The sequence below is a fragment of the Panthera leo genome, chromosome B3, assembly GCF_018350215.1.
Source record: "Panthera leo isolate Ple1 chromosome B3, P.leo_Ple1_pat1.1, whole genome shotgun sequence".
Classification (NCBI taxonomy): Eukaryota; Metazoa; Chordata; class Mammalia; order Carnivora; family Felidae; genus Panthera; species Panthera leo.
Window position 1 is genome coordinate 35,844,234 of NC_056684.1, and position 25,539 is coordinate 35,869,772.

The following is a 25,539-nucleotide window of genomic DNA, read 5'->3' on the forward strand; positions in this document are numbered from 1 at the left end:
GGGGAGATACCTTAAGGAGCGGATGGGGAGGTCTGAAGGCATGGGGGTGTGCCCATTCCAAGGTCTCTAAGGCAAAGGCTGACCCACCCTGCAGGAAATGAGGAAGGAAACTGGGGAGTGCTTAAAAAGAGGAAAGGAAAGCGGAGGAAATCAGAGAAGGGCGGGGCGGGGGGGGAGGGGCTTGGGGAGCAGAAGGTAGGGTTAGAAGCTGTAGCTACCTGGAGTAGTGGGGTGGCCAGAGGGGCATTTTAAGAATGGAAACACCTGATGTTCAACTTGAAGTTGTTTGCACCGCCGTGATGTAAATCCTTCCTTCGTTCCCACCCCCGTCCCACCCTGTATCTTCAAATAAATCTGCCTCACCCACGAATGCTTTGTGCCAGCGAGCTGTTCCATGGAAAATGAGAAGTGGCTGAGCTCGCTGTCTGGGTCCATGTGCTGTGAGATGAAGACGGGAGGAGCCTGAGGCAGCAGGAGCCAGGAGACTCTGTGTCCCCTAGAGAGTCTCGGAGACCTCAGGGGACTCACGGCTGCGGCTCCACGGAGAAGGAACTTTGGGGGTCTAAGTCGATCTTAACCTGGATCTCAAGAGGCAGAGAAGCCCCCCCATAACATGTAAGCTGATTTCGATCATATGAAATATTTATGTTGTACCTAGTACGTGTCCGACCATGAGCTCCGGGCTGTGGGAACTCCCAGAAGCGGGAGGTAGTGATGATTACATTTTACTGTGTCTGATCAGGACCCTGGGAGCTTGTTAAAGATGGAGGTTCCCAGGCTTAATGCCACAGACTTCTTCGATTCGGTAGGACTTTGACAGACCCTGGGGCATGGTGGTGACACGAGCCAGCCCTCAAGGAGCCTACGATGTCACTGATGACTTTAGTAACGGGATTCACCTCCAGGCTTCTGGCCTTCCTCTGGCCACTGACAGTTCCTATGGGCCCCTGAGTCCCCAGACCCATCAGAGAGCAGCCAGTCTCAACCGAGAGCCACAGGTCTTTGTGTCTTCTGGCATAGCTGCTCTTCTCTGCCAATGCTAGCCCTCAGGAATGCTGTCCCTTCTAGACGGAAAACCATAGACTTGAGCTCTACGACCCATGGCACACACCTGGTCTCATGTCCTCAGTGTCCAGGCCTGTTTCCAAGACTTGACTCCTTCCCTGCCTGGACCAGTGATCCCACCTGTCTTTCTCTGCCTCAGCCGGCCCCTTTGGAATAACCCCGGCTAGCTTGCCTTACAGACCTGCTTCCAGGACTTCCTTCGAATGCGGTTGAGTTGCGGGCAGTAAGGCAAAGAATGTCGGAAGGCAGCGAGAAGGATTTCTTTCACATAGCCAAGCATCATCCGGGACGCTGGAGCCAGACGGGGACCAAAGTGTCAGAAGCGTCCACCCAGGAAGTCAGCCCAATGAAAGGAAGAGGGTTCTGTAGGCCGGGGTGGGGGCAAGCTTCTGAGAAGGATATAAAATGGAATCACGATGGAGAAAAAAAAAAAGGAAAGGGAGTCAGAGTTCCATTTGTTCATTCATTCACTCATTCATTCATGCAACAGGCATGTGCTGAGGCCCTTCTGTATAGAGATAGAAGCATCAATGAGCTCAGCCTTTTTCTTAAGGACCATACCATCTAGCAGGGGATGGAAGGGGTCCTTGAAGGCTGATAAGATTCTGAGTATCGAAAGTTGATAGAAAGGCATTCCAGGCAGGGCGAACAGCTCGAGCGAAAGCGTGCAAGCAAATGGAAGGTTCCATTTGCTCAAGAGCCAGTGGGTTGATCGACCTGGGTAGAATAGAAGTTTATGGAAATATGTTCTAATTCGACCTATCTTTCCTGTGCTCGGAGCCAGGCCTGGGCCAGGTGCTGGGGACTTAAGGTGAAGAAAGCAATCTCTGCCCTCAATTGCCAGAACTGATATTATCATTCTAGAAAGCGGCAAGGGAGCCACATGACAACCGCCTCCCCTCACAAAGCATTACAGGCGGTCAGCGTGGGTTACCCAGCAGACCCAGGCGGCCTCACCGACCAGCCAACGGACAGGAGAACTAGGGCAGGGAGGCCCTCGCCGCCTGGTAAGAGATGAAACTTAGCTGAGGGGAGATGACCTCCCTGTGCTGCAATGAAGTCCCTGGCTCCCCCTGAAGGAGGCAGAGCCTTAAGGCAAACAGCCCAAGAAAGACAAACAGCAGGGCGGTGCTCTTGAAGACATGATGACCCACGTGTACAAATGCAAAGCCCCTCCAGAGGCAAGGCAGGGTGTGATCCCAAAGGGTACTACGTTCCCCTGCAAAATGACCCTGGTCTGAGCGGGCCGTGGGGAAACCCCTCTCTCGGATTCATGCAGTGAAGGCTTCTCAGGTCAGGGCCGGGGAATCCTGGATGGTTTTACTACTTTCTGGTCTTGTCGCCCATCTTTTTGATGCTATTGTCAGTGAGGTCTGAAAAGTCAAGGGGGGGGTTCTAGATGGTGATGCGTGATACCTGGAAGGCAGGCAAGAAGGAAGCCAGGAACCTGAAGAACAACTTGTGGGTGGGGCACGGAGCTTCGGAGGAAAGTGCCCTCACCTGGGAGTCAGGAAGTCTGCCCCCCCGACTCCCGCTCTGTTCCAGCAGGCTGTGTGACCTCGGGCAAGTCCCTTCCCCTCTCTGGGCCTGCTCCTCAGTTGGCCACTTTCCTCCCCATACCGGGCCAGCGCCCATAACTCTGTAAGAAAGTATTACTTTTACTTTTAAAGAAGAATTGTTACTTTTGAAAGAAGTAACAGGGGAAGGGGTAGACGAATGCTGGGGCTGCAGGCAGAGGAGTTTCCAGGAGCAGATCCTGAAATTTTGCCAACGGAACCAGAGGCTGTTAGAAAATGGCCCTGTGACAGGAGGAAGGTCCAAGGGTGGTTCTCGAAACGAACTGCGTGGGGTGGCGGGTGCATTTCATTAAGTTTGGGGGCAGAGCTGGCTTTCTCGCGCCTGCCAACACAGCCTGTGAGCTGAGAGGGCCTCCCAAGTGCCCTGGGAGTCGCTGAAGGAGGGAAGATCAGGGCAGGACCCTGTATCCGTATATATGCTTATATCCAGCTTATATCATAAAGGCGTATATATCATATATCATATAAACATATATCCAGGTCGCCTTCAGTTTGGGACGGGGGAAGAGGGAGGGTCCTGGACTTCCTCTATGCCTCTTTGCCAGTAGGCACCTTAAGTAAAACTCCTTTGGGGGGTTCCCCAGGGTCATTTACAGCTAGTGGAGCAGAGCCTTCCCCCCACGGGCTCACTGCCTCTGCCCAGCATTCAGCGCTCACTGACATTTACTGAGCCTGTGGACCCGTGTCCTCAGCCCCAAAGCCATTGTGTGAATTAGACTTTTCTCAAAACAGAACGTTCCCAGAGTCTGGACAAAGGTCAGGAATGCTTGCTTTTGAAACGTCTCTCCTTTGCCTCGTGTTATGTCCCTTCCAGAGCGCAAAGCCTTGATCTCCTGCTCAGAGGGGGTCTGGGTGACGGCCAAGCCTGGTGGTGACGACCTGTCAAGCCAGTGGGGCCGCACCTCCACGAGTGATTTACAGCAAGGTCTCTCCCGTGTGGTAAATGTAGAGTTTGGGACCAGGGGTCCAGAGGTAGGTGGCCCAGAACTCAGCTGGCTGTGAGGAGAGAAGGTCAAGGAGAGAGGGGGGAGGGGACGAAAGAGGAGAGGGGGAGAGAGGGAAGGGGGAAGAAGAAGGAGGGGAGAGGAGAGAAAAGGAAGAGGGAGGAGGAGGGGTGGAAGGAGGGAGTGGGGGGAGAGAGGCAGGGGGAGGGGGAGAGGGAGCCCTTTCGTTGCCCGAAGGCTCAGTTTCGTCACCTGCAAAGTGAGAATACTGTCACCCTACGTCAGGCCTGTGAGAGTGGAAAGCATAACTTCTGTGAAAACCCCCATACAAAGCTGGTATTCTGAGACTCCAGAACATCAAAGAAAGGGGGGAACTGACGGGGACCCACCGCTCGTAACAGGCAGAGCCAAGATTGGAGCTCAGGGGAGTCAGAGTCCAAAGTCAGCACTTGGCACACCAAACTGCTGCGCCCTAACCTTCCTGGAGATAATGTCACCGAGCCTAAGACTTAGTCACATGGTCTTTCCAGACGCCTCGGTGACTTCCACCTCGGGGTGCTCAGAATCCCCCACAGACCCCAAATAATAACCCAGGGAAAAACCAGCTCTTGTAGGGGACTCACCAGAGGAAATGACCTGGGGAAAGATGGGAGGAAGAGTCGGGGGTGGGGGGGTGGGGGGAGGACCCTGCGAGGCCCAGGTTTCTCTTCAGGGTGATGCTACCTAAGAACAGCAGGCCACAGAAGCGGCCCAGCCGTCCTCACCTGCCCCACCCCAGGTACATGCCAGGTCCCACATGGTTTTCTCTCTCCTTGAAACCTCAGTGCCAGCACAGGAGCCCCCAGGCCTCCCTCTTACCGTCAGCCAGCAGCTGGCAAGCGGACCCTGCGGTCACCTGCTAGGCTGGGAGGTAGCATCGGGCTTTGGGGTCTGTCCCTCTGCAGCGGTAGCTTATCTGAAGACACGCACGAGGGAACGAGAAGTTTCCCAACCGAGGTAGAGATTAACATAACTTGTATAATTCCCAAGACACAACTTCAGTTACTTCTAAATGTGTGGTCCAGAAGACAAGCAGGACTCTTTTCCCTTCACTAAACAAAGAGATCAGCGTGATCTGGAAGCTTCCTGGGGTGGGGGGTGACAGTATGTTTGCTGCAGGGTCTCCATGTCCCAGGCATTGGGTCTTCAGGTCCATTCGACCTCAAACCACCCACAGGAGAGGCAGGACTTAGTCTCTTGCGGGTGACAAAACTGAAACTCCAAGAGTATAAACGGCTTGCCCAAGGGCACGCCAGATTCCCGCGTAAGGTTGTTTCCGACGAAAGCCGGGCCTCGTTCTGGATTACTCTCGTTCTGGATTTTCCCCACCAAAAAAAGAACCAATCTCCTGGCTCTCCGTCCAAGATCATGGTGCTCCTAAAATTTCCTGGATCCAAAGTCCTCAGCCAGCTCTGCACTTAATTCAACATAGAGGCTGAGTGCTCCCGGACTTGTTTTCACGACCCCATTGGGGAGCAAAGGTTAAAGTCAATCATCAGGGAGGAAGAAATGTTCAATGTATTTGTTAAAGTTTATCAGCATTGAGGTGCCAGTTAGCCACCAAGCATCAGCCCGGGGCCCACGCCGGGCAACCAGCCTGGGTGGGTTGGACAAGACAGGAAACAGAAGAGAACACCCGGTGACAGTTTTTAATCAAGTACACAGAAACATAGCCTCGCCGCTACATGATATCAGGCAAGGGTTTTAATCTTTCTGGGGCCTCACTTCCTCATCTGCAAAATGGGGACAGTGACGCTGTCTTCTTACAGTCACCGTGAGGATTACATGAGGCCATCACAATAAACTGTTTAGCGGAACAAGCTCTTAATAAACGCTACTTACTATCGTTGTTGCACGGGAGCTTGGGGACTAATACATATTTATGTATTTATTTATTTTTTAATGTTTTTTTTTTTTGAGAGAGAGAGAGACAGAGAGACAGAGAGCAACCAGGGGAGGGGCAGAGAGAGAGGGAGACCCAGAATCGGAAGCAGGCCGTCAGCACAAGAGCCCGACGCGGGGCTCGAACTCATGAGCCGTGAGATCACGACCTGAGCCGAAGTCAGACGCTCAACCGACTGAGCCACCCAGGTGCCCCGGGGGGGGGGAAATGTTTCTAATACATATTTGATGCCAGATGCCATTTGAACAAAGTATGGCACGCCTTGAATGCTTTACCCAGTGAGATGGTGGCCATTCTTTGACATTATTTGGCAACTCCCAGGAAAGTATATTGACCTCTGCCACCTTCATAGCTGAGAGAACGTGGGCCCCTTGCCTGGCTTTACAAAGATGGACCTGTCAGCCCATGCTCTGTCTGCCTCTCTCTCTCAAAAATAAACATTTAAACAAAGCTTAAAAAAAAAAAAGATAGGTGAACAAATTCTGACTATATTTCTCAGAGGAAGGAAGGAAGGAAGAGAGGGAGGGAGGGAGGGGGAGAAAGGAAAAGTGCTTGGGCTGAAATTTTGCCAAGATACCACAAGAAGAAAGAGATTGTGGCATCATTTGCTTGCCCCTGTTTATTTTCTGAGTGTCAGGATGACCGTACTTTGATCTGCAGGAGTTTTGTTTTTTTTTTTTTTAAGGATGTCATATTATCCTTTTTTCACAGGTCATTGATAACATTAATTACCTAAGTAGAACTAAAACTTCAGGGTTAAGCGCGATTGCTGACTTGTTTGCATTTTTTTCCGCCATCCCAGTTAATCCACGTGGCTAGAAAGTCCACCGTGAAGAACACCCAGAAGGTTCCAGTGACCCATTAGAAGCATTACCAATTAAACCACTGCTCTGTGAGAATCATTAACAAATGACATTGACAAAATCCAAAGTATCCGTATATTTGCATGGAATGGTACAACATGTCTACATGTTTTTCTGCAGACTGTTATCTGTTCATTTTATTTTTGACAATTGCTGCCCCGGTATCTTAAGCAGAACAGTCTTCCTCCAAATTCAAACCAATTAAAAACTATCTAAGGAACCCTCTGTGACAACAACGTTTAACAGAATTAACACCACTCACTGTAGAAACAAGGCAGCAAAAGTTGTGAAACTTGCCGATGCTTTCGCTCAAGCCAAATCACAACGGAGGCATTAGTTTGCTCCTAATTTCCAAATCTGTCTGTGTTGACTGAATGTCTTGGTGGTGACATGTCTTACTTTAGAGGATAAGTTTTGAAGTTTATTTCAATAGTTTTTTTTTTTTTTTGGTTGTATCGGGAAAGATCGTGTTTAGTAATTAATACAGTTTCTTATTTTACCGGTTTTGTCCGATGACGCCATCACACTGGAAGAGAATCTACAATGGTTATATCTGTGTGGCAAAGAGCAAAAACTTGGCCATTATGGTTGTTCAGAAGGGCAGAAGGGGGAAATTGAGGGCTCTATCTGTTCTGTGCACCGGACCATGCATTTTACTACATTATAAATTTTTCTCTTCTCAACAACTTTGAAAGGCCAGAATGTTTACCACCTTTCTTCTTACAAGCGAGGGGGCCTTCACTCAAGGAGGTGAAGTAACCTGCTCAAGGTCACATAACGTGGCCAGACGCCAACCTGCGTCTGTCCGGCTCCAAAACCTCCATAAGGTCAAAGAGGGCCCTTTCCCACGAACCCAGATCACGGGATGTTTCCTGCCTGCCTAATGACTGTCTGAAATGGTGGAGCCGGGGGTCACTGAGGCAGAACTTGGCCTTCTGACATGATCTGAGGGCACATTTGGCATCAGTCCAATCCCCTGGCATAGCTCCAAGCACGGCCCCATTTGAGTTGAGGGCGCTTACAACATTAGCTCACCCCATTAGGGCAGCAAAGTAGGCGCTCAAAGGAGAGACTTGGGCGTGAGTCTCAGCTCTGTCATATGTAGACCTTGGGCTAAGCACCAAAACCCACTGCACCTGCAAAAAAATGTTGTAAAGTGGGTGGTGGGGGTTGCAAATAATCTATCCAACATCAAAAAGCTGGCGAGAGGAATAAATTACATGATCCGTGAAAAACCCTTGGGAAAAAAGCATAGACACAGAAGGTGCTTAACGAATGGGGGCTGCATTGAAATCAAGCCTGCAGTAAAGGGGCCCTGCCCTAGGTTCAGAGCACTGTCTTAGATCCCCCTGCTGTTCAAAGTGCGGGTCATAGACCAACAGCATCGGCCTCACCGGGAGATTGTTAGAAATGCAGGAAACGGGCGGTACCCCAGGCCTCCGGATTTAGAATCTGCATTTGCAACAAGGTTCCAGTTTGAGAAGCACTGCCTTAGACCTCCTGGTCTGGCTCTCTAGGTCTCCACCATCAGACAAGGAAGTTAGCATGGTTCACTCCTCCATTGTTCCTTATCAAAAAGTAGAATCCAAAGGGCCCTTGAAAGTCCTCCGATCCCGGAATGATCAATGCAAGACATGGGTGCTTGCTGCCCTTCCCTTCCCGGTGACCGGGGCAGACATTAATAATCAATCATAATCAATCAGGGAGCTGTTTCACCAAGCTAAGAAGTAGTAAGTAGCATCACACTCCAGGAGTGTGCTGTTTTTCTTAGAGTTAATACGGGTGTGAAATCTACTTACGGCGCCCACCGCTTGCCATGTGGTCTAAGCCCTCTTTGTTCAGAGGTGGACCCTATCTCCAGTTTACGCCTGTTTCCCCAACATTCCATCCCATTTCATATTCTCCCCTACAGAAGTGTTGAATAAATTACATGGTTACACTGATTAAGCAGAAACTGAATGCCATCAAGGTAAAACGATGTCCCCCAAAGTGGAGAATCCCACTCCTCTGCCTCAACTCCTCTTGTCTTTTTGTCACGGCCCCACTCCGTTCCACCATCGGCGTCTTAGACCAAGGAAAGGAAGACTCAAAACCCCACTAAGAACCCAGGACGTTCCCGGGATGCACTTAAAAGCCAAGGTAGAAACACACTAGAAAGCTTTTACGGTGTTCTAGGACTTTGCACCGCACTCCTATGTGCCCTGGCAACCCGGCCCTGTCTCCTGCACGCTGAGCCAGCCTCCCTCCTGTGGCCCTCACCCCGTTTCCCAGCGGCCTGCCTCAAATGCTATGTGCAAACAGTTCCAAACTAGGAGTGATATCCCGAACTTAATTTTTGTTCACATGTATGTAATAGGAGACCGATGCCCCCACCAAGCCACTGGGCCAATTAGCCAGCGGGAAGCAGCCCACATTTCTGGAAGGCAAATCATTGAGAACGGGGATACCATGGAGGCATATCTACAGGCTGGACCCAATTTTAAGTGAAAATTAATGGCAAATTCTTGTAACCACATTAAGGGCCATTGTCGTTCACTCGAAATCAGTTAAACATGAAAACAGTATGAAAACCATCTTGAGTTTATGGAATATAAATATTTGTCTGTATTTTTTTGCCAGGGCCCCAGAGAGACTCGGAGGTAGGAGCAGATGTGCTCTACAAACATGCTCACAAAGGGGGGTGGAGGTTGGGATAAGGAACCCGATTCTTGTCGGGTCAAAGCTACTTGTCAACTTTTCCATTTCCTCAGTCGGAAGATAATTAAACAGTAAGCAGATGTCAGAATCAAATTGGTTCAAGGAAAGACTGCCCAATGACTTACAGTGCTTGTGATTTTTAGGGACTGTCCTCAAACAACACTTTGGTTGGTAGAGGAGGCAGAAAAGCAGGATTTTCAAGGTCAATCCTGAGCAGAAGGCTTTGCTCCCAGGGACGCAAAGGCTCTCCTAGCAAAGCCATCTCTATACGGACATGCTTGATATCAGGAAGCAGGCAAGAAAGTTCCTGAAACTCCTGCTTTGGACCTATCAGGCTGGAGAGAAGCCTTAGCTTTGTAGAGGGAGAGAAGGAAAAAGGAGACAGACAGAGAGGAGAGGATGGGAAGTCAGGAGATGAAGAAGGGAAGGCAGAAAGGAGGAGGAGGTGGGCTGAAAGAAGGAGAGAGAAAAAGAATTGAAGATTCAGAGGAAGGCGGTGTCTGGACAGGGAGGGGGCCGAATATGGTACAGTCGCAAGGGCGTGGTCTTCAGACCCAAGCCCTCTGGTGCCATGACTTTCTACCTGTAGGACCTTGGACCATTTGGGGACCTCCCTGAATTCATTCCCCCATCTGATATTTGGAGCCTGGCTCTGTCACGGGCTTGCTGTGAGATTCAGAGTAAGAAACAGAAAGGTCTCAAAACTATAACACGCTGTACGATTGCTTTAATTTGTCATCAAAGAGCAGAGGGAAATTGAGTGAAAGAGCGTAGAGACAAGGTGAGGTCTGAGGTGGGGTGAGGGCGGACCCTTCTCCGGTTTTCTGTGTCACAGTCTGTTATAGGGGTCCCACAGTGGTGTCGCCTGGAATCCGGCGTGTTTCCGAGTTTATTAAAAGGGCTCTTTCAGATTCTGCTACAGAACCCCCTCCGATAGCGTGTGTGCGTCCGCACGCGCACGCGCATACACACACACACACACACACACACACACACACACTGTTTTCTGTGGGACTCAAGCGCTTGTCCAGGGAGCCAGGTGAGGAACAGGCTCGAAAAACCCTCACCACGCTGTGTTCTGAACCTCTATTCACTTGACACTCGGGTTAACGCACTGGTAGCAGCCTTTCCCTTCAGGATGAATCCCTTCCCTGGAGGACTGTCAACTACCCCTTGCAAACTGACCCCCATTAGGGGACAAGCATGGTCAATAGGCCTTCAGCTCATTCTCACTGTGGAATAATGTCTCAGGTGGTCTGTTCCAAAGAACCCATTTGCTGATGAACGATGGGTTCGCACGTGCCCCGGTCTCACCTCTGAAACTACCTTGCTGTGTGGCCTCAGACCAGCACGAAGCTGCTTGGGGCTTTTGTCTTCCTATCCGTGACATCAAGTTGAACGGCTTGATCCTAAGACCCTTTCTACTTGTGACTTGAAATTCTCACCGTTTACACACTGGAAATCTAAGGTATGTGGTGTCACGTCTTTCCCCTTCCTCTGCCCTTCCAGACTCCTCTCTGCTCTGCTCCCTCACTCTGCTTCCCCGTGGAAGGTCACAGTGCCTGGGTCTTCTCTTCAGACTCTCTCCTCGCAGATTTTCTTACCGTCTCTTCCCCTTGTTTCTCCAGGCCCCAGGGTGGGAACAGCCCTACGGTGACTGTGTTATCCCTCGTGGTTCTATTACTCCCAGACAACACCTCAGCAAGCGGTCCTTTGTCAACAAACCCTCCTCAGTGGGGGACATCGTGGGTGGTCGGTCATGGAAGAATGAACAGGTGGTCCTACAGGGCTTGGGGTGAATGAGGAGAAGGATCGGGAAGACCTCCCAGGGAAGAGGCAAGGTTTGCAAGGTTGGGCTGAAGCCTGTCTGGAAGGACAAGAAGTTTAGATAGGCAACGAGAGGGTGGGAGAAGGCCTTTGAGCCAAGAGAGTGGTGAGGAGGCCGCCATGATGTCTGTCTGTCTGGAGGGAAGAATTTGGTAAAGAAGGAACCGGAACGAGGGTCACGGTTGGAAAAGCCAATGAAGCCTCAGTTGCAGGGATCTTGCAGGTGAGACTGAAGCCTAGGGCTTTATTTCTAGGGGCAATGAGAGACTTCGGATGGTTCTGGAGCAGGGGAATGGCCCAATCGCACAAAGCCATTTTAGGAACGCTAATCTAGCAGTGGGGAGCAGACTGTACTGTCACCGGTGGGGCAGCCCTGCGGGAGGGGCACAGAGGGTGAGGCCAAGTGTGACTCACCCACCCCATACTTCTCCTAGCAGGAGTGGGGGAGGGGCAGGCAGTGCAGGCGATACCCCCGAAGCAATCTCACATTCCTGCCAGCCTCAAAAGAGCAGAGAGTGAAATGCACCGCATCCTGAAGATGTAAGAGAAAACACATTCTTGGAAGAGATCTCCTCTCAAAGCCGTCCGCCCACAACCCCCAGAATAAGGGGTTGGCAATCTGCTTCTCCTGGCATCTGATTCAAAATGCTCCCGAGGCCAAGAGGACCTAAAAGAATACCTCTGCTCGTGTGTGCAAGAACAGCCCAACGGGGGACCATCTGTTTCAGGATGGGCCCAATGTGGGGGCAGAAACAGTAGCCCCCAAAGGGGTGCTATTTTGGTTTCCAGGAAAGCATCCTGTGAATATCCCCAGCCACCAACTGGAGATCTCTCTTTAGCTCTCTGCTTAGTTCTTTGCTAAATAGAACCCCCCGCCCCAGGTGGTGAGGGTCACTCTCTAGAAGGTTCTCTGTCACTGACATCTCAGCGGGTGGAAGGAGTCCAGGGGTTCTGATCACCCGAGACAGTGCAGACCCAGTAAGCAACAGAAAGGTTAAAGGGCGGCAGATTCAAGGACAGAGACCACTCAAACTCCTGCAAAAACTTCTGTTAAGGATGGGCCCTATATCTCCTCCTTGACGAGATTGTTTTTAGCACCAAACGTGGCTAGAAAGGTCCCTCCTCGAGGTCCACTTCCCTGACCATCCCCTGGTGATGTCCGGGTGATTGCCGTGTTCCAAGGGAGGCACGGTGGTTGCATGGATGAAGAAAAGAGGGGGTTATCTCCAAGCTCTGGAACACTCTAACATTTAGATGTCCAGTAAAAGAGACAGAGCCAGCAAAGGAGGGGGGAATCTGTGAAACCCAGAAAGTGAGCGTCACAAAAGCCAGAAGGAACCAAGGCAGAGGAAGTGGCCAAATACCTCTGATGCTCCTGGGGGAAGCGAGTACCAAGGGACAGTTACGGAGGTCACCATCGATGATCCGGAAAAGAGTACTGTCAGTGGCGTGGAGGAACCAGAACCTTCGGAGGTAGATACTTTTATCTCCACTTTGTAGACGAGGACGCTGAAGCGGAGAGAGGTAACCTGACTTACCCAAAGCCTAGACACCTGTTAGACCGTGACCCTACTGCCTGTGATCACAGGGTCCCAAAGGGTGTTGCAGACGTGGTTGATGGTGACACCGGTGGATGTCAACGGCGATGTTGATATTGCTGCTGGTGGTGATGGAGATGATGATGGTGGTGGTGACGGTGATGCTGTTAGTGGTCGTGCAGATGGGGAAGTTTGATCATGACTGTGATGTAGACATTGGTCTGTGGAATCAGACAGTTCCAGAGCTATATCCCAGCCAGTCAGAGACGTATAAGCTTTTCAACCTTTGAGCCTGCGTCCCTGGCTGTGAGACGGAGATACTCCTGCCTGCCTCAGAGGCAGTGGACACAATGCATTGTGGGAATGGCATGGACGGGGAGGCACCTGAAGCACCGGGCTGCTCGCCGACCCTCAGGAAATGGCTCATTCATTTGTCCTCAGGGCCAGTTTAGGGAGCACAGTGGCCATCGCTCCATGAGCTGAGCTTGTCTCCCTAGACCCATCCTTCCAGGGTAACTGCCCTCCCCAACCAGAGTCAACTCCATCCTCAAGGTCAGTCATGGCCATCTTGCGGACCATCTGCTCCCCAGGGTCACCCCTCGAGGCCCACGCCCTGCTCCAGCAACGCTGCCCTGCCGGGACCCCCACCCTTGTGTCTGCCCTCCCGGCGCGTGAACGCCCAAAGAGACCCTGAAAGGAAGAAGGTGGAAAGAAGCCAACACAACACTGTTATGTGCTCAGCTCTCTGCTCTCACGCAGCCGGGAAAGAGGGGGTGTAGGCTTGCATCGGGGTGCTGGAACCAGACGTGCCCGGAATGAAGCCCCTCCCTTCCTTGATGTCTACTCGGATAGCGGCCTCTCCACGAGGCCCACCGCGACTGCCATCTCTCCTGTGCCCTCACCCGCAACACCTTCCCTGTCACCCTCATCCTGCTCGTTTCTCCCCATTCCCCTTTCTAACTTGCTACATGTTCTTCCCGTGTATTACGTCTGTCTGTCTCTCACGGAGATGTAAATTCCAAAGGGCAGAGTCTAATACCTCTTTTGTTCACCGAGGCGTCCCTAACACCTGAGACGGGGCTGGGAGCTAGGAAGCGTTCACTAAACATTTATTTGCAGCGTCAGGTACCGGCTCGGCCCCCAGTAACCCACACACACACAGCCGGCCCATAACGGACGGTGAACCGGCCCCGCGCGGCTCCAAACCCGGGCCCCTCAGCAGACAACAAAGTCAAGTTTCTTCCTGGTCACAGCCCCTCACCTCACCCCACCCGTCATTCTCCAGAACCCTTTCATTTTGAAGTCTCCCTCTTGGATCAAGCCATTTAAGCATTACAGGGCTGGGCTGCTATGGGAGGAAGACAGAATGTTCCCTGGACTCTAGAAGGTGCCGGGCCCAGCATGCTTTGAGGTAAAGCAGAGAGGCTGGTCTGGCCCATCCCGGCCTGGCTGGAGGCCCTTTCGGTTTAAAAGCTCCTCAGTCAACTCCACGCCCAAGGGGCAGAAGGCAGGTCCTCACTGTGTTTGCTCCGAGGGGTCCACCTACTGGGAAGACGCAGGTAAGTCAAACAAGGCTATTTGTTCTCCCAGTACAGCAAACAAAAAAAAAAAACAGGACAAATTCTTCTCCAAGTCCTCCTCACTGGACCCGAGAGGCATAATTCAGGTGATGGGAAGACAAATGTTTTCTCGGAGAAAATGATAAAACCCGAGGCAGGAAAAGCAAACAGCATCTTCAAAAGGGCAGCGGGCGAAGTTGGTATGGAGCTGCCCTAGGAGCAGGTAGGGAAGATTCCAGAAGTGGGAAGCACTTGGGCGGCCTCCTGGTTTAGAGGGATGGGCCAGCCATGCTTGGGCTCGAACTCATTCACTCATTCACTCATTCATTCGGCCAGTCAGTCCGCCCTTTCACACATGTGTGCCGAACAAGCAGGCTCTGGCTGGTGCTATGTGCCTGAGGGCCTCCACGTTCTCATCTGTGAAATGGGCTGGTGCCGGATTGCCGGGGAGGTAAAAAGTGATGTGAGAAGCCCTACACAAGGGCCTGGCTGGTGACCAGATTCTCTGATATGTCCCCTCGGGCACCTCCTCCCTCTGATCTTCTGGCTTTATCTCTAGCTCCCCTCTCCCCTTTCCCAAGCCCCAGCCAAGTGTCCTCTTTGTCCCACCTGCCTCTGCCCCATTCGCTCTGGCCTCTTGGCCTTTATCCGCGCCGTTCTCCCCACCTCCGGTGCCCTTCCCACCAAGGGATCTCCACACAGTAACATGCACCAAATTCCCAAATCAAACAGGCTCCTGATCAATCCTCTGCACCCCACTGTGCCCCCAAACCTAGTCTTCCTGTGTGTTTCGGTGAAAACTCCATCCCAATAGTGCTCTTGTAGAAACGGGGGGGGGGGGCCCCATGGGTCCCCCTTTCTGCTCACCCAGCATGGCTGCTGTCTGCAAGGTCACACCAGTCTTGGCTCAGCCCTCCTGCAGGTCCCAGCCTGCTTTGCGCATCCGGGACTCTAGCTGGGCATTCACTTCCCTCCTTCCCTTTTTGGCCTCAGAATGCCTCCTGAGACCTTAAAACTCTAGTTCAGCACTTCCTCCAGGAAGCCCTCCCTTGTCCCGTCAGGCTGGGTTACCTGCCTACCCACCCCACCCTGCTCCTTCCCAGAGCACCTGGGCTTACCTTGGCCCCACACTGTCCCATCTGGCCTGGACCTGCCTCCTTCTCGTGGTGAGCTCATCCAGGCCTAGGAACCTGGCACACTTACCTCTGCCCTCAGGTTTCTAGCCGAGGGCCTAGTACTTGGAAGACTCCAGAAAGGCTGCGGTGGGTGGCTCACGTCTAGGCCCAAGAGCTGAGACAAGAGGCGGGGGCTCTGGCAACGTGGGATAAGTGAACTCATCCCATCAAGGGGGGGTGAGGGTGGAAGAATGAGGGTGTCAAGGACAGTTGTCAAGAGGAGGAAATGTACAAGCTAAGACTGCAAAGAAGAGAAAAAATTAGCTAGACAGAGAAGGTGGGAAAAGCTTTCCCAAGCAGTGGGCGGCAGGGGGGAAGCATGTGCAAAGGCCCGGGGGAGGCTTTGATGGCCCCTGAGAGGTTGTGGGCAAGTGTAGCTAAGGGACTTCTGAAGGTGTCTCTGGATCTTTTCTTATGCAGATGGACGGGCCCTGGGGAGTCCCAAACTGAACTGGGACACGATCACACCACATCAGAAAGACGCCGCCGAGTGCTGTGTGGATGGACAAGGGGGTCAGGAAATGCCACACTCCTGGTTGTTTGGCCAATGCCAAGGTCCATGGAAGAAATGCAGGAACAGGGGGTGGCAACGAAGATGGACAGAAACGGATGGATGCGGGGGTATTTCGGGCAGAGTCAACACAGTTTGGTGATGGATTGTGTGTGGGACCCAAGGGAGAGAGAGAGAGGTCAACAGCCCCGTGCATGAGTGAATCCTTTGCCCCAAGGTCCAAGGGCTCCCAGCCAAGTCTCCCGTGGTGCCCTCTTTCTTCCCCGAATCAAGACAAGAGGTCAAACCCAGCCACCTGTCAGCTAGGCTCTGTCTTCCTCTGCCAAGAGCAGACATTGCTACCAGGGGTCCCAACTGGCAGAACGTTCTTCTTGTCCTAGCGCAGGGGAAGTGAGCGGGAAGAAGCAGCAAGGGGAGAGAACCGGCCCTGATTGAACACCTCCCAACAAACGCACGTGCCAGGCATGGTAAGCGGTACTTTAGCTCTGAGCGTTCAGCCACTCTTTTTTATTTTAGGTTATTTATTTTGACAGAGAGGCATGAGCAGGGGAGAGGCAGAGAGAGAGGGAGAGAAAGAGAATCCCCAGCAGGCTCCACGCTGTCAGCGCGGAGCCCGACGCGGGGCTCGAACTCATTGAACCGTGGAGATCACGACCTGAGCCGACACCAAGAGTCGGGCGCTTAATCGACGGAGCCAGCCAGGCGCCCCTGAGTTTTCATCCACTCTCGCGATAATCTCTGAAGTGATAGATGTATCACACCTAACGGCTGGGGGCGGGACAGACTGTGGTCTCCGTTGCCACTCTCCACCCCCGTGATCCTGAGCAAATTTCTTCACCATTCTGAATCTGTTTGTTTGGTTGTTTTGTTTTTTTTTTAAATCTAAAACATGGTGATATTAACGATCCTTAATGCACTGGGGTTTTGAGCACACAGTTTATGGCACAGGCTCAGCACATACTATCTATTTGTAGCGTCCCGTTGTACAGGTGGGGAAGCGGCACGTGATCACGCGCTGGGGTTGGGCTTCAGACCCGGATCTCTTGGCTCCGGGGCCAGATCTCTTCCCTACCCCCTACTTGCTTGGTCGCTTGTGACGCCGCTAGGAAGCCGGTCTATGGCAGTGGTTCTAATAGGGGGCGTTCTGGGCACCAGAGCCAGCTGCTGGCGGCGCTGTGGCCAGGGGGCGTCGACCACAGCTAGAGCTGGGGCTAAGAGAAGCAGCGGTGGAAACTCAGACTCTCAGTCGGGCCGAGGAATCCTCGTGGAGCACTTACTGCCTGCAAACCTTCGTGCGGGGCCCTGTGGGCAATAAAGCATATCCTCTGCCCTCAAGGAACTAGCAATCTGCTCCGATATCTGAGACACACATCTGAATCTGTCAATTGCCAATTCACAACGGCGATGTAAAGAAATCAATCCCCACTGTTGTAATATCAGCCCAAATCGCGAAGACCACAGTCGTTACAGATGTCCAGGCCTGCCCTGGGGTTCGGAACGATTAACCGCGCCAGGAGCATCTTGATCTGGCCGCAGCCCGTGGGAACAGGGCCCAGGGGCTTTAGGTGGCCCCAGAGCTTCACGTGAGCCCACACAGAGCTGTGACTGCTTCAGAAGCGAACGCGATCCTGGGACCGGAGACACAGGCGTGAGGTTCAGGCCAGCAGAGGTAACGGGCACAAGGCTCGGGCTTCATTTGGAAAGGTTCCAGCCCTGGGGGCCACATTCACTAGGAACGAAGACCGAGAATGTCCCCCAAGGGGTGGGAGGTCGAAGAGCCACACCCCTTGAAGAATTATCTAAAGAAAATTGGATAACTGGATCACGGTCCCGACCAGGGCAAGGAAAGGCGTGGCTGGGCGTGGGCACCATCTTCAAATACCTGTCGAGGGCCTGAGTGAGCCTAGACGGTCAGCAGACCCACATCCGAGGGCCGGCCCCACCACGTCCCGAGCTGGGGAACACTGCAGGTTACTGAATTCTCCCGGGCCTCGGTTTTCTCATCCGAAAGATGGGAATAAGGGTGCGGATATGAAAATTAAATGCGATGGCAGAGCTGGACAGAGGGCAGCGCTCAAAAGAGCCTACTCCCTCCTCCTCTGACACATCGAAGGCCTGCTCTCAAAGGCACAAACTGTGGGGGGAGGGGAGGAGGGGAGCCACAGGCACCCATTAGCGTGTTGGCCAGGCGGGAGAGCGGACCCCAGGGAACTGGCTCACCAGGGGTCAAGGGCCCCAGAAGGTGGTTCCGCAGAAGGGACTCAGGGAACCAGGGTCATGACAGAAGACCTCGAACGGATGCAACCAATGTGGAAAGGCACATCAGGGAGCCTCTGGGCTTCACTGGGGACAACATATCCTGCTCCCGCATTGCCGTCAGCTCATTCCCCGTGTTCCGTGGGAACAGCCATCTCCAAAGTGTCGGTTTGGGTCCCCCCCAAGAAGCAGGGTGTGAACAAGGACCTAGGTACATACAGTATAACTGGCAGGTGACCCCAGGAAGTGAGGATGGGGCGAGGGCTGGCGGGGAAAAGCTGTCCCTGTGCACTTACTGAGAGGTCCCCACTGTGGGCAACTGAGAGCCACCCGTCAGGGTCCCCTCTGAGGAACTGAGCCTACAGAGCTCCCTGAGGCTGGGACGCTGGGGCACTGACCTCGCCCCCACCTTGCAGCATATGCTACGGGTCTGACTGCGCAAAACCCCGAGTCCCAGGCTTTGCCCCCAGACCTACGAACCAGCCTCTCTGGAAATGGAGCCCACAGATGTGCCTTTTAACCAGCGCCCAAGGTAAGGCTGGTAGACAAAAGTCAGACGCACAGAGGTGCACCATATTTGAGACATACTTATACTAAAATATTCCTTGTTTATCCCCAGGTGATTCCGATGTACCGTAAAATTCAAGGATCTTTTCATATACTCTCCCCAAGTTATTTTATCCATGCCCCTAATTTTAATTAGCAACTACACCTTAGTGGCTCAGACTTCTTTCTCGCCCAGACCTCTCCCCCAAGGTCCAGAAATGGTGGGCCACTGGACATCTCACATTTGATGTGTTCAAAATAGAGCTCACTGTTCACCGCCACGTCCCGCACTGCTCTCCAAACCGGCTCTTCTTTCTTTCCCTTTCTCAGCTGGTAGCCCCACCATCCCCTTGTTGCCCAGGGGGGCTATCCCAACATTCCTTCCTCCCCATCACCCCCTCGTCAGTCCCTGGATTGGGCTGGCTGTGTTGCCCAGGGCCCCCGGCATCCGTGTGGTGGCCTGAATACCAGCCTTCCAGATAGGTTCACATCCCAGTCCCTGGAACTGGGGAGTGGTAACTTCTATGGTAAAGGGAGTTTGCAGATGTGATTAAGTTAATGGCCTTGAGTTGGGAGAGTATCCTGGATTACCCAGGGCCGGGGGGACGGGAGGGGGGAGGCTTGGACTTCCACGACCATCCTTATAAGAGGGACGGAGGAGGCTCAGAGCCAGACAGAAGGAGAAGTAATGATAGAAGCAGAGACTGGTGCGATGTGTATTAAAGATGGAGGAAGGGGCCACGAGCCAAGGACCGAGGCAGCCTCTCGAAGCTAGAAAAGGCAGCCTGGAAACAGATTGTCCCTGGGGCCTCCGGAAGGAGGCAGTCCTGCCAGTACCCTGATGTAAGCCCAGTGAAGCAGATTTTGGACTTCTGGCCTCCAGAACTGTAAGATAAATTTGTGTCGCGTGAAGCCACTAAATCTGTGGCCAGGGGTTACGGCAGCGAAAAGAAACGAATACAATCCATCAACTCTTCTCCTTTCGCACATCCCTGCCTGGCTTCTGTCCCCCATCTGCTGCAGACTCCTCATGTGGGTCTCCTGCTTCCGGGCTTGCTTCCTCCACGGCACCACCAAAGAGGTCTCTCTCCCGCCTCCCCTCCCTTCCCTGTATTCCTTCAGACTGCTGGCTGCTGGTTTCAGAAGCCCTTGTTCTTCTGTCTTTTTCTTTTAATTTTCTTAACATTTATTTATTTTTGAGAGACAGAGACAGAGCGTGAGCAGGAGAGGGGCGGAGAGAGAGAGAGAGAGGGAGACACAGAATCCGAAGCAGGCTCCAGGCTCTGAGCTGTCAGCACAGAGCCCGACGCGGGGCTCGAACCCACGAACCGCGAGATCATGACCTGAGCCGAAGTCGGACGCTTAACCGACGGAGCCACCCAGGCTCCCCCCTTGTCCTTCTTTCTGACAGGAATGCCTTTCCCTAACTTTTTTTTTTTTTTTTTGACCAAACTCCTATTCATACAACAAAACCCAACTCAGGTATAACTTCCTCCAGAAAGCCTTCCCTGGCTGTCTCTCCATCTCAAAAGAGTTCACGAGACCCCACTCTAACCTCGTACAACCTTTATTCCTTGACCAAGTTCCCACTGTTGCAGGGGAGTGGGGATGTGTCGGTGCCCCTACCAGACTCTGAGCCCTTGAAGACAGGAACAGTTTCTTGTGGGCTTTTGAATCCCCAAGACCTCAGAGATAATCCATACGTGTTTGTTAAATGGGGGCAAAGAAAGGTTTCTCTACGTTCCAGCATTTTATGATTTTATGCTGCTGTTTCTTAGGGCTCTCTCTAAATCCGCTGTTCTCTACAAAGAAGCAGAAAGACAATTATTTTTCTTTTCCATTGCTAGTTCCTGTTAATTCAGTCAAGATAAATAAAAATTAATAGGCACTCATTTGTCATGTGGATTTAATAATCCAAAATTACATTTGTCTTGGCCCAGAGTGTTAATACATCTCATAATATTTGCAATTTGCTGAGAAAAATTTAGGACCCAGTGTTGTCTCTCTCACTTAAATGAATACACACACACACACACACACACACACACACACACACACAAATACTAGCAGGAACTAGGGAAGGAAGATAGAACAAAACTGTGGATTCAGACTCTCTGCAGAAGCCCCACCCAGACCAGGGCACTGCTCCTTGTCAACAAGGTGTCCCCAGTCCCGCCAGCCAAAGCTACTCAGAAAAAAGATGATGAGGACCGTGGAAAACTGTCGTGGAAGGGACAGTCTTTAGCTCCATTCCTACATAATGAACCTTACTTAAGGCCACACTTGGCCTAAAGAAGTCTAGTCATCGGGGCGCCTGGGTGGCTCAGTCAGTTAAGCGTCTGACTTCAGCTCAGGTCATGATCTCCAGGTTTGTGAGTCTGAGCCCCGCACTGCGCTCACTGCTCTCAGTGCCGAGCCCAATTCAGGTCCTCTGTCTCCCTCTCTCTCTCTCTGCCCCTCCCCCGCTCAAGCACTCTCTTCCAAAAATAAATAAAACATTCAAAAAAGACCACAGGATGGAAACTGACACCCCAAGCATTTAATTCTGAAGCAAGAAGTATTATTTCAGAAGGGAGGTGCCTAAAATGTGTAGTCTGTAGTTCGTCCCCTCCACGGCCACTGATGCTTGAAGGGGTTTCGGACAATTCTAGAGAGTGCCAGGGGCAGGAAGGACAAAAGTCCCTTATAAGGAAGTGTGATGAGAGTCAGTGTGGTTTGGGAAATGGAGCGGAGGGTTGGAAGGTCTGCAGACCTGAGTTCAGACCCCAGCTTTGCCCAGCAACAGCCATGCTGGACTGGTCTGTCGGTCCACCTTGGCATCCTGCCACCTTGCTGTCCTACAGACTCGTCCAGGAACTGGGGTTCTCAGGCTCCTCTTCTGCACAGGGTCCCAGGCTAGATTCTGCCCGGGAGACACTCACGAGATATCTGGAAGGCTAAGGAAAGAGTCCATTCTCCTCCAGAGGCAATTGGAAGCAGACCCTCCCGGCAGATGGGAGATTTGCAGCCGCTGCTCACAGCCATGAGCCTTCTAGGAGGTTCCACACAGCTTCCAGGGGAGTTTCAGGGAACCACCCATTCTGGAGCCTGCAGGGTGACCTTCAGCAATGACTTCGTGACCTTCACTCACTCTCTACCCTTCCAGCAGCTGTGAAGGTGCTAATTCTCTGAATTAACACCCTTTGTACTTAGAACACACAGAATCCGTTCTGACAAGCAAACCTCAGGCAAACCACCTTCCCTCTTCAAAGGCAAAATGGGGTGATTAACACCTGTCCCAGGAAGTCCTCGGGAGGACTAAACAGAGAACTCCTGGCAAGCGCCCCGCCCAGTCCCCGGTTTCTCTGCCCTCTGACATGCCATCACCCACCTTCAAAAGGCCATTTTATTTTACGGCTGGTTCTTTGTGAGCAATCCTGTCAATAAGACCTACTTGCATGAAGCCCAGCGAACAGTTAATGCTATTACTGATGATAAAAGGGAAGCGATGGAGCCGGAAGGGATGAGGCAACAGAGAAAAGAGGTTGAATGTGTGGGAGCTGGTCCCAATGTCCGGGGCGGGGGGGGGGGGGGGGGGGGGGGGGGGGGGCGGAGCACAGGGGACGCCCAGCCCGCAAGCACAGGGGCAGAGACCAGGTGGTTGTGGGGACCGCAGGTGTGCAGACGGTGCAGGGGCCACTTAAGGGCCCCGTTTTCCCTGTGGGGCAGGAGGTCAGGCATTGCACTTGGCCTTCTTCAGGAGCCCTGGCGATGGTTGCTTGTCTGTTTCCCAGGTTAGGCTGCGCGCCTCGGGGAGGCAGGGGCCCTGTCTGTCTTGCTCAGCGTTTAGCAGGTGCACAAGGTGATGGGTGCTGAGAAGGGGGGCGGAGGAAACAGGGGAAGCTTGAAATGGTTGTGGAGGGGATGGGAGACGGGGCCGCCAGCTCACGAGAGGATGGCCAGGTGCCCCGTGGACTGCCGGGAGTGTGGATTTCCTGCCGGGAGTGTGGATTTCCTGCATGGGCACGTGGCAGTGACGCCAGGCGGTGTCGGGGACAACCTCATGTCCGGGGTGAAGAAGGCAGACCTCTGGTTTTATCAGACAGGAGTAGTGGGAGGCAACAGGGACAAGAGACAGGGGTATGGGCACAAGTGTCAAAGTGTGGCTCCTGCTGCCTGGACAGGAGGACACCGGTGGACAGGAGGAAAAGAGAGGGTTGGAAGCCTCCGTGACTTGAGGAGGAAACTCAGGTATGGGGGGAGGCAGGGGCGGCCTGGAGGTGACCAGTTGTGGTGGAGTTGCCGGAGGGGGGGGTGCTGCTGTCGGGTTGAATTCCAAAGGGAACCTCAAGAGAGGATGACAAGTCCCAGGGGTCCCCACCCTGGCTGATCATCAGAAAGCCAAATCCGGTTCCTGGGTCTCATTTCTAGAATCTCTGGGACCTGGGAATCTTGTTTTTAAAGCTCCCCAAATGGCACTGACGATCATCCAGAACCAGGAATCCCTAACAGGGAGGAACTGAGGGCATGGCACTAGCAGGGAGTGGCAGTGACGGCCATCGGATCTGAAAGGTGTGGGATGCATATGACGCGTGGGTGACAGCAGTGTCATTCACGAGGCCCCCGATGTCCCCTGGGACGGTGGCAGGCCTTTGGGAGGAGGAAGACTGATCAGGTGCCAAACCCGGGATGACTGTGGGGGTGTGATCTCATAGGGGTGGTGGCCACGAGGAGGTGTACTGAAGGTCAGAGCCTCAGGCATCCCCGGGCAGCACCACCGGTGGCAAAGAATGGAGCGGAGGAAAGAGCAAAGACCGGCCCACGGAGCAGCCTCCGGAGCCTGCCCGGAGCTACCTGCCAGTCCGCCAGCACTTTGGGGCTTGTACTCCACACAAAAGAGTACAAAAGGGGGGAAAGAGGGGAGAACCACGTCTGCCACGTCCAGACCTCAGCATCCGGCACAGAAGGGCTGGTATCCGTCCCCTGCCCAGCCCTGGGACTGTTTTCCGCTCCAGTAACAGTCCTGGCCGGAGGCCTTGAGGAGCTTTTAGTATAAGGCACTTTGTAGCGTTTCGTGCAGTCTCGGGGGCTGATTCTCTGCCCTGGACCTGCCCCCCATCTGACACCGCGTCATGGGCACTTTTGGACGCGTCTGGGGACAGTGCCTTCATCACAGACTGGGAGGACCACTTGAGCAGCCTTGGGAGAGAAGGGCACGGATGGGTGGGGAACGGGGCAGGACAGAAAGAACTGGGCAGGCACGATGTGGTGATGGCAATGTGATGGGGCACTTTGGGGGGAGTCTCAGAAGTACTCAGGGAAACTTAGCTGGTAGCCCTGCCCGAGAAGCTGGAGGCAAGAGTGCGTGTGTGCAAAGTGGTGCCCTCCCAGGTACATGGTGAGGCCCCAGGACACCGGGATCACATACACACTGTACATCACGATCACCTGCCCAGCGATCTAAAAATGCAGCTTCCTGGGCTCCACCCCAGACCAACTGTATCGGAAACTCTGGTAGTGATGCCAAGAAAGCGGCGTTTTTTAAGTAGGCTCCACGCCCAACATGGGGCTCGAACTCACGACCCTGAGATCAAGAGTCACACGCTCTACCCACTGAGCCAGCCAGGCCCCTCTGAAATCTGTACTGTAAACAAGTTCCAAAGGGGGCCTCATCACTATTCCAACATTTCCCACACCTTCCTGTCACCTCTGAAGAAAGTATCATCAGGCCCATTATACAGACGAGGAAACCAGAGCTCAGCGAGGCTAAGTCCCTGGCCTGAGGTCTTGCAGCCGCTAAGCTGCTGAGTCGGGGTTCAAAGCCAAGTCCTTCGATTCCACTGCCACTGATGTTCTTTCAGTTACTCTCCTCTGTCTAGGAGAGAGGATGTGATTGGCAGCTCAAGAGGCGGGGCCGTCGAGACTACCTGGGGGGTGCAGGCCGGGGGGGGGGGGGGGGGGGGGAGGTGGGGGGAGGGGTTGGGGAACCTTGCAACCTTGTCTTGCAACAGCAAAAGCCTCTCTTCAAATGAAACCTGACACAGGCTCTCAAGATGCAAGAGTGAGAGGGAGAGCCTCGGGCTGGGGCCCACTGCAGGACCCAGAGCCGCCCTTTCCAACCCCAGGGCTGCCCCTGAGGCTTCTTGTCATCAGTCACAGCCGCTCATGGCACACGCGTGGCCTCCCCAGCAGGAAGAGAAATACACCTGCGGGGAGCCGCGAAGGGGACAGCCAGGATCAGGCAACAGGGAGGCTCTGACTGGGGTGAGCCATGCCCCAGGACTCTCTCCCCAGGTGCTCCAAATACAGACCCCATTTCCCCATGAGACCCCACAAACAGGGTGGCTTTGTAAGGAAGGCCTTTGGGAAGGAATATGTGTGGCAGGTTTCTCGAATACCTTCTTTCAACTCTATCTAAAGAACAGAGGCGCGAGGAAGGAGGGAAGCAGGTGGCAGGGAGGCCAAGTGGTGTGGGGCATGGAGAAGTGCGTGTCCGCTTCCGAAAACAAAAAAACAAAACAAAAGCTTGCTGCCTTTCTGCAGCTGCTTAAATACACAGCAGCTGCCCACCTCTGCCTGCCCGTGTCCCTGCTCCCCGACGATAAACACACTTCCTTCTTTCTCCGCGTCTAGGCACCCAGGAGCCTCCCTGCCTCCTAAGATGCTACCTCCTGGGGCCCAAGCCGATGGCTGTGGTGGTCAGGACCCCATGCCGACACAGCTGCTCAGACGACCCCGCTCCCGGTCCCATCACAGCAAAAGAGATCAACATGTAGGAAAGGAATTGCACTCCGCGCCCCTTTGCTCTGGATGTCGTTATCTTCGTTGCTAATCCACCCCAGCCGGGGCATCTTGAGAGCCCAGACTGGAGAGGAAGGTTCCAGGCGATAGCACGCGGCCAGAGCTGTTCAGTGTGGGCTCTCTGACCATCGCCTCTGGCCCCAGCGTCAGGCCCAACATCCCAGATGTAGTTGTGACCCAGACAACGCCCCCCACAACCTGTCCCTGCCCCAGGCTGTCTCCTGCCCTCCTGAGGAGGGACCCAAAGTGAGCCTGGATG

The 25,539-nt window shown here is 53.3% G+C and overlaps 1 non-coding gene across 1 annotated transcript; it reads right to left on the reverse strand.

Moving 5' to 3' along the window:
• Window positions 1-24,034: 24,034 nt before the first annotated feature.
• Window positions 24,035-24,107, reverse strand: TRNAK-CUU. Its single transcript has one exon. It is a non-coding gene; the product is annotated as a tRNA-Lys (tRNA).
• Window positions 24,108-25,539: the final 1,432 nt, after the last annotated feature.